Here is an 11,213-nt window from a genome sequence, read left to right as displayed (position 1 = left end):
TGATTCAAGTATGAACATTTAAGATGCAGAACTCATTTAGAAACTCCACATTGGCTTTGTTTGTTTGCAGAAGATTTTTTTTCTAATTTGAAAATGTTCCTTTCTTTCCATCAAAGGAGCTCCAGTATGATCAAGGCTCTTGTAGGGGATCTGCAAAAAGGGTTGTGATTTCCTGAAATTTGAAATGTTAAGATGAGTTCTCTCTATATTTCTGCATTTTTAACAAAAGAGTTCGCTTACTTACATCATTTGAAATAGAGGGGAGGGCAGCACCAGGAAAACAATGGAAAGGGGACCAGAAAGGCCACAAACTGGAGAAGGCTGCTTTGCAGGGCTGGAGCTATGGCTTCAGCAGGGTACTATGTCCCCAGGTGCACTCTGCATCTGCAGGAGCCCAGGGGCACCCTGGTGTGTTTCCTCTTGCTCTCGCTAGAGGCTTGAGACCCTGGAGACCCAGCAGGCCGGCAAGAGTGCTCTAAATAGAGGTGGCAGGAGCTGAATCCTGATAGCAACTTTTGCTTTGGAGAGGCTGTGAGGAGTGTTGCAAATAAATAGTCCAGTGATCTTTGCAAAGTCATCTCTCAGGATGTCTGAGAGTCAGGCATCCCTAAAATGGAATCTCAGCTCTGTGCTTGACTGCATGCTTTGGAAAGGGGAAGCTACGTCTTGAATTTCAGTTCCCTTGGCCCCTAAAATGGAGATACTGACACTCCTAAGTGATAAGTTTGGGGCAAGGATTAAATAAGTCCCTGCCTATGGAGCACCCAATAAAGACAGGAGTGAGCACCCATGCACTGTTCTGGTGTGCTGTTGTTGCTCATGAAAAAAAAGGTGCACTTTTCATTGAACCAAATAATGGCTTTGCACCGAAAATCAGCCTGAACTTGATTCTGCTATTTGGTGGCAATTAGATCTGGCTGTTGACCTAATTATCCAGGTCTAGAATTAGACTCTATCCCCGAGCTAGGGAGAGCTGTTCCCAGCTGCTCCAACAACTTATCTGGTGGTAAAGGGACACCTGTAGTTAAAGATTTGCCCCAATCGGCCTCAAGGATGCCATGAGCTAAAGCTACAGGTAGTGAAGAAAATCTCATTTTCCTCAATTCCTCACTAATTACAGCATGTCATCACAGGCTGATGAGTGTTTACCCAACAGAAAGAAACAATGTGCTGATTCCCAATCCAGCCACAAGCTTAACTGCCATTTAAACAGGGCATGATATTTAAAATATTAATTTCATTATCTTCTAGCATCTTATAATTATAACTCCAATGTATTGCTCAGCACATATTTGCATGTGTAAAGAATCCATCACTGTTATTCTTTAGGGCACAAATGGCTGTTGGTTTGACTTCTGACCTGAGCTGGCATCTAGCTACTGGGAAAGAGACGACATGTTTTCTGCACTGAAGCCTCCCAATGCGGAGGAAAGAATAGAAGGGCAGCCATGCAAGAGGAGCACCATGTCCCTCACCTGGGAGGCAGGCTCCACCTCAGAGGGGTTCAGTGATGCTCACCCTTTCTGCTGCCAAGCCAGCCAACAGACTGAAAGTCACTTCAACACTCCTCAAAGTCCCCCATCATTGGGCGGGGGGAGCTCTGGAGGTCACTATCCAGCTGCAAAGTGCTCAGACTTCAATGTCTACATTAGTTCTCTAGGATAATGTTCTCCAGGGAGTCTTGATGTACACTTTTATCAATAAGTACTCACACACATCCATAAAGTAATTACTCCAGTAGCTGTCGGTCCTACCTGCCGAACACTCCAGTTTACATCTCACCAGAAATACCACAGGATTGTAACTGTAGAGCCGCTCAGCTTAATAAATCAGATGACTGACCCTGAGCAGAAGTGGCAGGTGCTATAAGGAAGGGACACCCATGGTGGGAAGATATACTCAGAATGGCCAGTGTCATCTGCAGCCCTCCCAAGCCACCATGGCTGCCATGGATGACCAAGAGCCCCTGCCTGGAGTTCCTGGCCTCCTCACTCATGACTGTCCCCCTTGATCAGCTTGCTATGTCCCTCAGGGCCCTTGCCATTCCTCTTCTCCCTCTCTAGAACCTTCCCTTCCCCACTTACCCCATGGACTGCCCACTCACTCCTCCTGGGTCCTGCTTGGACCAGCTGCTCAATAGTCTGGTGGTTTCCCCCCTCCCAGCCCTGTCTCCACCAGACACTCCTGTGACCACACATTGCCCTTAACCCCTCCTGGCCTACCCTATATTTACTCTCTCCCCCCTCAAAATTACAAGCTCCATTTACATTCTATGCCTAATGCCTAGAACAGAGATGCTCAATAAATGTTTGTTGGGACAAATCCTGAATCAACATCTAGCACAGGAACTCAGCACATGCCATCCTGTGACACAGACCCTCACTCCACTCAAACCTGTTTCTGGAGAGCTGAGGTGCGAGGGTATGTTTCCAACAGAAACCACGGGTAAAAGTGGAGTCCCCTCATGCCTCCCAAAGAATTCTCTGTCTGTCCACTCTCCTCCCACTGGTAAAACAGGTCACATGACCAAGGCTGAGAGCAACAGAATCGAGGCTAGGCTCTGCCCAATGAGAGAGAACAAATGACTTCCTCCGTCTCAGCTGCTGACACTCATCATCACCACATGGTCATCATCATCATCATGCCATCATCCTAATCACCATCATGTCACTATCATTGTCATCACCATCATAGTCACTGTCAACATCATTACCATCACCACCACCATCATCATCATTGTCATCATCATCACCACCATCAGCAGCAGCACCACCACCCACCATTTCTACCATCACCACCATCATCACCATCACCACCATCATTATCATCATCACCATCACCACCTCCACCATGTCCACCATATCCACCATCACACCATCACCATCGCCATCATTGTCATCATCACTGTTGCCGTCATCATCATCATCATCATCATCCGCAGATGGAGGGCATCACCAGGACCTCTGAGGCAGAGACTACAATGCGTAGGGTCAGTGCCTTCCATCAAGCTCAAAAGCAAAGACGGCACAAGAAATTTCCATGGTAAGAATGCAGTGATGGTGTGGTTTGTACCTCCAGGAAAGACCGAGAGAAGCTCCTGGCTGTGAGCACGTGAGGGCCTGGTGAGCTCCTCATGATAAAGCCTGAGCATGAACCTGCTGTGCCTGCTGTGGCAGGTATCTTCCTCACACAGAAACCAACCAGCCTGAGGCAGATCAAAGCACATTACAGATAAAACACAAACGTGTGATTGTTAAGAGCAGCGCAGTAACAAATCTAGTGTGAGGCAGTGAAAGTCACTCTGTTATTCACTCCACTTTGAAGAAAAACATAACATATAATTAACAAAGTTGCATATTTCCTAAGAATGTTTTTAACCTGATATTCTGGTTATATCAATAAATGTTTGTTGGGACAAATCCTGAATCAATATCAGAATATCAGGTTAAAAACATTCTTAGGAAACATGCAACCTTGTTAATTATATGTTATGTTTTCTATTTCAAAACCTGCCAGGTAATCCATATGGACTGCCCTTGTTTCAAGGGGAAAGAAATTCATCAGTTTGTTAAAGTGAATAAGGGCCATCTGTTTTATTTATACTTGTAGTTTCTTCACTAATTTATTGCTTTGGTCTTTTTGGTGTCTCACATTTTCTCATGGGAATGAGTTATTGCCCACAAGTAGCTGGCTTGGAGGAGATGCCCAGTAGTGAGTCAAGGGGGTGGTCAGGAGAAGGGATAATGGGACATCAGATGTCTGTGGGCCCAAAGCAGAATTGGACTCACTGTACAAAACAGAGGTGCTCCTCAAAGGTGCAGCCCAGAGAATCCCCCAAATGGGCCATAGTCTGAGGAGAGATCACTCGTGACTTTCAAGTTGCTGCCCTTCATCTCTCCTTGGCCTCCAGTGGGCAGAGGCCCCTACCAAGTCAGTATGAAGTGCATCCTCTCCCTGTTGTCAGGAAGTTGGCTTTGCACCCCTGAATCTGCAGAAAGGGACATCAGTGAAATGCTTTGTGAGACCGCCACATGTCACTCCACCCTCTGATACACTCTGCAATAAGTAGACTTTCAGAAAACCAAGGGGAACATGGTGACATAGTGACACGGAGCAAGGAGAGTGGCTGCATCTCGTTTATGGGCTCAAATCCTGACTATCTTGCCACCTGGCCTTTATGTTTTGTTCTAGTGTCCAGGCCTCACTCTCCTCAAACTCAAAATGAGGATAAGAGGACCCGACAGCCAGGATGGTGCCGTCGACGCTGGCAGCGCAGCTTTTCCAGGACAATTTATCTTGCTTGTTCAGATGTTCAAAGCTGAAAATGTCTGCCCAGGTGTGGCAGTGCGAGATGCAGGTCCTTGGGTGAAGTTGAAGGCACAAAGTTGGTCCATGGCTCTGCAGCATTGAGGCCCTGGGTCTCAAGCATGTGGTCAGCCAGGATGCCACCGGTGGCAGGTGGACTTAACTTGACCTGCCTAAGGACCCTGCTTCGAGTCCCTGCCTTGGCTTACACTGAGCACAGGACCAAGAAGGACCAACTCATCTCGCCACCGCCTGGTCCCGCCTCATTCCACTCTCAGCTGCAGCTGCACAGTCTGACCTGCTCTCTCCAGATACAGATGGAGACAAGAGTCCAAGAGGTCAGTCCCCTCCCCCCACATGCAGCACCGAGTAAGGACCAAGTCTGGATTGAGAATCCTGCTTCTACCCACAGTCCACAGAATGTCAAAGATGCCTCCCTCGCCTTTTCCAGGAGGGTGCAGATGAGCACTGGGTTGGTAACCCTCCCAACAGGTCTCTGCCCCCCTGAGTCACCACACAGCCTCCCTCCAGTCCTGTGAACTGTGTCCATATGTCCATGAAATCCCAGAAGCCTTCCTTCCTCTAACTCTGGGCAGACAGTGCCAGCCTCACAGGTACCCGAGATCCTTTGCCCAGAGGGTCCCCCAGTTGTTCCGCTGCGCTTCACTCACTATCTTGAAATCCTTGGACCTGTGCTCTGGAAGCGCAGTCTGGGGGCAGAGGGCAGTGCAGGAGCACAGAGCGCCACAGCAGGTGTGGCCGCCCTCCTGGCTTCCTGTCACCTGCAGAGCCTGCAGCACACTGGGTAGGCTGGCAGGGTGCCTCGGGGACCAGCAGGATGGGTAGTGAGTACTGCAGGTGCATCCCAGGAGGGGATGCTTCAGCTGCCCCAACAGGTGCTGACACCTAATCGCAGCTGCTTTGAATGCAAAAAGAAGGCAGCAGCATCCTAGGAGCCATGAGGGCCAAAGAGCTGCCTGGCCCGTTCCTGCCAGGGGCTCTCCTGGAGCATCGGCCACCGTTCAGGCTGCCGTGAGGCCAGGGAGGAGACGGGGAGGACAATGCCAGGTGCTTCTCTGGACAGCCCCCCTTGCTCACTGGCAGGCTGGGGCCGAGCTGGCCGGCAGGTGGCGTCACACCAGGAAGTGAAAGAAACGGGGGAGTCCATTTGTGCAGTGCTGACACCATTCCAGTGAGAACAGAGGACACGCGCCTTCCCAGCTAGGAATCGGGGACTTTCAGATGTGGGAGTTCTGCACCCAGGCTCGTGTGTGGGCGCTGCGTTTAAAACTGGCATCAACTGCTTCAAGACAACTGCAAGATTCATGCCAATAACCTGGAGATTTGGGGTTTTCTTGACTCAGAAAAACACTAAACAGCAAGCTAAAAAAACCACCATGAAAAATTGAGAGGCCACAGGAGAAAGGCACCGCTTCTCCTTCCACACCTAAGGTCTTCTCATCCCTTTGAACAGGGGCTGCACAAGCTTTGCTGTGCCCTGCAGGGATGCGCCTGCCTCTGCCCCCAGGCTCTGGGGGGTCTCAACCATGCTCATGATTTCCACCCTGTTTTAATGACATCCTCCTTGGATGTAAAGCTGGTACCTTACAAATTGCTGCACCCCCTTGTCACCACAAGGATCAAACCCCCAAGGAGTGTGCCAGCGAGTGTTTTAAATGAGACTAGCCTGAGGCAGGAGGAGTAGGAGTTCTCACCAGTGCAATGAAAGACATTAAGAAGGAAGTTAATCAAGCTGCTGATGAAAATAACAATAAAAACTTGTTTGCACTTCTTATATGTTTCTTCCTTACAAATCAATGTACTCTTTAAAATCCTCTCAGCTGTACATAAAAACAGGCTCATTAGTCTCAGTTTGAAATTTTTCAATGTCTAATAATAGAAAACTGGAATCAAAATGGCTTTAAAACTAAAGGCAATTTATTGCTTCACTTAAAGAATCACAACATTTTGTCCCAGTTTGACAGAACTTCCACATACCTGGTGTGTTTGTTTCTTTTCTTCTTCTCCTTTGCAGTGACTATATCCCAAGCATGCCTCATGATCACAAGATGGCTGCCAGAAACTCCTAGGCACACTAGCTTCCTCATTCATTTCTTTTTCCAGGTATGTGGGGTTATAAGCTAACAGACTGTAAGTCTAAATCAACTTGTATCTTTTATGTGCTACCATGTGCACAAAGGTTATCTGAAAAATGAAATCAAGGCAGAGGATAACATATCTCAGGCACAGAGAAAGTGCAAGAGAATGGCTAAAAGTATTGTCTAAACAGCTGGATCAAACTATAACTGAAATCACAACCCTGACTTTTTTTGGGGGGGGTGGGGTACCAAGGATTGAACTCAGAGGTACTTGACCACCGAGCAATCTCCTCAGCTATATTTTGTATTTTATTTAGAGAAAGGGAATCACTGAGGTGCTTTGTACCTCACTAAGTTGCTGAGGCTGGTTTAAACTTGGGATCCTCCTGCCTCAGCCTCTTGAGCCGCTTGAAGTATAGGTGTTCACCACCGTCCCTGGCACAATCCTGACTTTTCTATTACAAGTTATCCATAAACGCTGGTTTTTTGCTTGTTGATGGATTTCAGTTATTGTCAATCAAAATAAAGGACAATAAAAAGAGCTCTTCAGCACCAGACACTCAGTGCCTTGGTTTCTTGAAGCTCCCAACCCAGAGAGAGAGGACACTAAGCAACCATCTGAAAGTACTAACCGCATGCTCCTGAGAATCTGGACATGATGTGAACTTCTTGGACAGTAGCCACGCCACCCTCCTGTGAGTGTCAATTTCTGGAAACCTGGTTTAGAGAGAGGGTGGCAGTATACTTCAACACAGATGGTCGCCATGTTCTTAAAGTGTTAGTTTCCCTACTGCCAAACCCAACCTAGAATTTTTACAAAAGAAAGAAGATCATATGTCTACAGATTATTTTCCTGAAAGATAACATCTTTCTACTCAATGTGGGCAGTGGAAGAACAGACCCAGCAGTCACCATGCTGAGTTTTCCTCGTTGTCTGTCCCTCCTCCTTCATTGTGTGTGAATATCCCAGGGATGCCCTGGTCCCCTGCCTGGCCTCTGCTGAGCCCTGTACTGGGAACAGCAGGGGCATAAGTGGCTTTGATGAAAGCTCAGATTTAAGCCACTCACTCACCTCCAGTGTGTGCGTTTGCTCACCCATGTCACGCAGCTCCTGACGGCATGGAGCCGCGGGCCCACCCCAGCTGCCTCTTTCCTCTTAGAGGATCTGGCTTTGGGAAGAGGGACTCCTCCCTTCCTAAGCCCTCTGCACCTGCTGGAGGTGGGGATGTAATGCCAGGTTCGTGGGACCCCAATAGACCTCCAGGAGCCGAATCCGATACAATCACACAAGAGACTTTATTGCAAGCCTGGACTCACAACCGTTCCTGATGCAGTGGTCCCAGGGAGTGAGCCCCAGTCCTTTGTTCAGTGAGATTTTATAGGTTTTGGGGGATACTCTATGAGTCACAACATCACACAGCAAATCATCACACACCTCGGGAAAGTCAAACAACAACTCTTAACATTCACTGGCGGGAACTAGTTGGGTAGGGGTGATTGGTTAGTACAAGAGGGGGATTTGTTTGAACTGATTGGTTTAGGCCACAAGAGGTGTACATGCTGAACTACATGGTTTCCCAACACGTTACCAACCACCATAAACTACTGGGGGGTCATCTGGCATCCCAGGTATTTTCCCTGTCTCATGCTAATTGGGGGTTGCTATGGGTCCTCACCTGGCCTGAGTCAGGAACACCTGGCGTGGCAGATCTCTCCTACTATTTGCAGACAAACAACGCAGCAGGGTGGGTATGTGCCTAGGAGTGCTCTGTGGGTTTTTCCAAGGACAAGGGTCACACCCCCTTCCTTGGACAGGCTCTGCTCTGAGGTAGAGGCTGGTTTCTCAAAAATGGAGTCACATCAGTTTCTCAGGAACTGATGTTTTCATGTACATGCAAGGTTCATCTCTATCCCCAAATGGTGCATCTCCCCGTGCACTCTCCTGGGGAGCTTCACCAAGCGCTGTCCCTGCACTTCCTGCTCCTTTTCCTCAGCTGGTTTCAATGCTCATCTTGCCCTGCATCTTCTGACTACAGAGAGGCAAGCCCAGCTGGGAGAGTTTGGATCACTGAGTGCTTCCTTCATCGGATTTTCTACAGGGAACCCCTGTATTTCTTAATGCTCTGCTTGCATTCAGCCTGGCTGTCACATCCATTCCTATGAAGAAGCTTTTCCCTGTGGCCCAGGTGGTCTCCATTTCTGGACTCACTTTATGTTCAACTTCCAGTGGTCACCCTCTGGGGACCTTCCCCGAGGAGGGCAGGTGACATCTTCAGCAGGGTCCCTAGTACAAGCTGGGCAGACCCATCTTCTATTCACCCAGATCCTCTCCTTCTCCCCCTCGGCTCCTGTGAAAGCAGGCCAGTATCCCCTAACACCCTGCGGGTCTCTGAGGTCCCTTTGGGCTTGAACCCCTTAGGGTTGGGGGCTTTTGTTTCTTGGGATGACAGCCATCCTAAAATGAGCCATCAACAGTTAAAATGAAAGGTGCGGCATTCTCTTATTCTTGGAGAAGGTCTGCTTTATCTCAAAGATGGGCTTTTTCAGATTTGCATTACTTTCCATCAAACACAGAGTCTCTGGCTGGCTGAGAGTGGTGACTTCGGTGGAGGGAGACTTGGTCTCTACAAGCTCTGCAAGCAGGTGACGCTGGTCTTGAATTTCATGAAACCTTTTAACTCATGCACAAATCACTGGGCTACCATTTTTGCCACCTTAAAATGAAATGTTTACTGTAGAGACCATGACAGCAGGCCCTGCCACCCTCTGCAGAGCAACACTGGCCTGGTCATGAGCTTCAGGCACCACCAGGAGCACCTGCCCAACTCTCCAGGAGCTGGAAGGGATGGGGTGGAGGCCAGCATTGAGGGGCCCTGTGGATCTGCCTCTGCTTGCCAGTCCCCTGCTGGGGCCACATGGAACCCTGTGGATTGTGCTCCTTGGAATCTGACCAAGGGGACTAGGGGAGCATTGTCAGCAGACTGAGAGAGGGAGCCAGGTTCAATAAGGAGGTGTCAACTATTGTTGAACCTCTTCTATGTGAAGAGCATGAGGTACAAATGGGTAAGGATGCTTAAGGCAGAGGTGACCAGCTGGAACTGGCAATTTGGACCCAGAGGATGGAAGCTAAACCAGTCACCCACATTCTGCACCCATGGTCCAGGGCAGGAAGGTCAGGGCGTCTGCAGGGGGGGTGTGTGTGTCTTGTCACTGCCTGTGGCTCCTCTGCTTCTCCATGTAGACTCTTCCTGCAGTAGCCCAGCAGCAGACCTCTGGCCCAAGGTCACAGGAACCTCCCCTCAGAGTCTTCCTGTTGATTGCTTAGTGTCCTTGGGGGCAGGCAGTGGAAGCCCATCCTGGGGAGCTGATCCTCCAGGTATAGGACTCCGCCCCAAGTGGAGGGAGAGAAACAGGGTAGGCCTTCCAGGGTATCTGGGTTTTGAAGAGGATTGTTTTCCTTGTGACGTGACTTATGCTGAGTGCAATTTTCAGTGGATGGACACATCTTAAGGGCACAGCTCTGAGGGCTTTTAAAAAGCCTTCACCTACACAGTGAGTCCCAGGTCTAGATGAAGGCACCTTTCCTGGTCAGCACAGGCCCTGGTGGAGGCAGGCATGCTCGCTGTCCATTCTTGGAGACTGGTTTGCCCACAGCTGCCTGTCAAGCCATGAAAACTACCAGGGCCACTCTTCCACATTCACCCTCCTGCAGTTCGCGAAGCTGCATGGGCCAGCTTCCTTCTGAAGAGCACCCACCTCTCACCACTTGAGGACGGCTCCTGTCTGTCATTCTCCTAATGCCATCTGGGTGGCTCCTTCCTTTTCTGTCCACTATGAATAAAGCTTCTGGGAACACGTTGCTCACGTCTCCATCGTGGTTTTACTCCCCTGACTGAAAGCCAAAGAGTGTTGTCCTAGGTAACATGGTACCTGTTTAACTGAGCCAGGAAGTGACAGCACCTTTCCCAGATGGTGACAGTACGGTGCAGCCTCCCACAGTGCCTCAGTGCTGGTCCCCCGGGCCCTCACCAGCGTTGGGTGTTATGCACAATAGGGGTGTGTGGCGGGACTTTGCCAGGGCTTTAATTTCTATTCCTGGATGACAAAGACAGTGGGACACTTTTTCTTTCTTTATTCGTTTGGGAACTTTCTATTCAACTCTTCTGTCATTTTTCAAAGTGCTGCTTGCCTTTTATTGAAATGCAGTAGTTCTTTCATTCTAGATAACAGTATTGAATTAAGAATAGTTTCTCCCCTTCTGTGGATTGCCCATGTATTTTCTTAAGGATGTTTGAAATTACAGATTTTTAACTTTGTGAAGTCTAATTTGTTAATTTTTCTTTATGCTAATTGACTTTGTCTTAAGAAACTTTTTCTTGCCCCATGATTAAAAAATATGCATTCTCCTATGTTGTCTTCAAAAGGTTATAAATCTCATTTTACATTTAAGTCTGTGATTCATTATGACATGATGTATGGTGGAACTTAAGGGTGAAATTTCATTTTTCTCCACATGCATATCAACTTTTTTCAGCATCATTTCATAAAAAAGCTTCCTTAACACCCATGGAATTCCCAGGACTCCTGTATTCCAAAATCAAACAATCATAAAAGAGTGGATCTATTTCAAGACACTGTCCTGTTCTAATAACTGGCAGATATTTACTTTTTTATATTTAGAGTATTTTTTTGTTTTTGAATGACACAGTAAATGATATTCATTAAATTTCTTTTCCAATTTTTTATTTCTAGAATATGGAAATTGCTTCATTATGCATGAGTCTTGTATCTCATTGCTTATATTATATG

Source organism: Ictidomys tridecemlineatus, chromosome 2 (assembly GCF_052094955.1).
Source record: "Ictidomys tridecemlineatus isolate mIctTri1 chromosome 2, mIctTri1.hap1, whole genome shotgun sequence".
Taxonomy (NCBI): Eukaryota; Metazoa; Chordata; class Mammalia; order Rodentia; family Sciuridae; genus Ictidomys; species Ictidomys tridecemlineatus.
Note: the sequence above shows the minus strand (reverse complement) of the source record.